The sequence below is a fragment of the Octodon degus genome, unplaced genomic scaffold (assembly GCF_000260255.1).
Source record: "Octodon degus isolate 3935 unplaced genomic scaffold, OctDeg1.0 scaffold00285, whole genome shotgun sequence".
In the NCBI taxonomy this organism is placed as follows: domain Eukaryota; kingdom Metazoa; phylum Chordata; class Mammalia; order Rodentia; family Octodontidae; genus Octodon; species Octodon degus.
In genome coordinates, this window is record NW_004524861.1 from 182,836 (window position 1) to 184,043 (window position 1,208).

Consider the following 1,208-nt stretch of genomic DNA (forward strand, 5'->3'; position numbering starts at 1 on the left):
ATTTAATGTGAGCTCAGCATGGTCATTATTGATTTTGTCATCGTTAATGATGTTATCATATATTGAGTAATTCACTGAAGTCAACTTCATGCTGTGTACACATTACAAACTGTGCAAATGGCAGAGGAAACCTGTGTCTCAGCAGCTTAGTGGTCTACAACTATTGTGGTTTGGGCTTTTGAAATACAAGATACATTTTATAATATTATTTTATAATGAATCACCCAAATAATAATACACCAGAAGTGCAGGAAATCTGTCCACAGACTAAAGACCCAAGAATGGAGCTGAGTGATCTTAACATCGTGCATGAGTCCAGCTGAAAACCTAGAGCTCATAAAAATGCCTGCCACAAGTCCAACTGGAGACCTAGAGCCCAAACCAAATCTCATCCTGCTTCATGGCTCTGTGCTGGAAAGGCCCACAGGTCAGTGGGGTGGAAGCTAGGAAGTCTATGCCATTGGGATGAAGAATTTGTGCTAGCAGGTTAAGAGATCTGAACTGGAGATGGGAAACAATGCTCCAAGTAAGGACCAGAGCTCTCCAGAAAAGTACCACATCCATCTTCAGTAACAGTGAGGTCCCAAGCTCCTCCAGCAATGAGGGAAGCTGAGTTCCCATTAGGAAAACCAATGAGACAAGCTTCTCCATGAGGCTGAGCAGTGCACCATCTTCCCCTCTGGAGCCAAGAAGCAATGCTTAAGATGAGGACCAGAGCTCCCCCAAGATAAATTGTAGCCCTTCACAGTGACAGTGAAGGTCCTGAGCTCCTTCTCTGACATGAACAGTCAAGTTCATCAGGAAAGCCAGCATGACAAGGTCACCCAGTAGAACAGCCCAGGAGAACCAACGGCTTCCAACAGCTCCAACAGCTTCTCCAAACAGCATCCTAAATAGTGTACAGATAGCTTCTCCTGTTCTACCCTGTATGCTGCTGGCTACAATCCTCAGGTGGGCCTCCCACCTCTACCACCATGATAGTTTAAGTCAGCTGGGTATAACAAGTTGACCACCAGTTAGAAATCTACTACAACCATATACCCATCTGTGTCTCCTTCTACAGTCTGTTTCCTGTTTAAAAAAAAAAAAAAAAACTGCACAACCTTGTTTTTGTCATTGTTGTCCTAATAATACACTGACAATGTTCTACATGGCATTTATGTTGCCTGAGGTATTGTAAGTTCCTTAATGACAATTTAAAGTATATA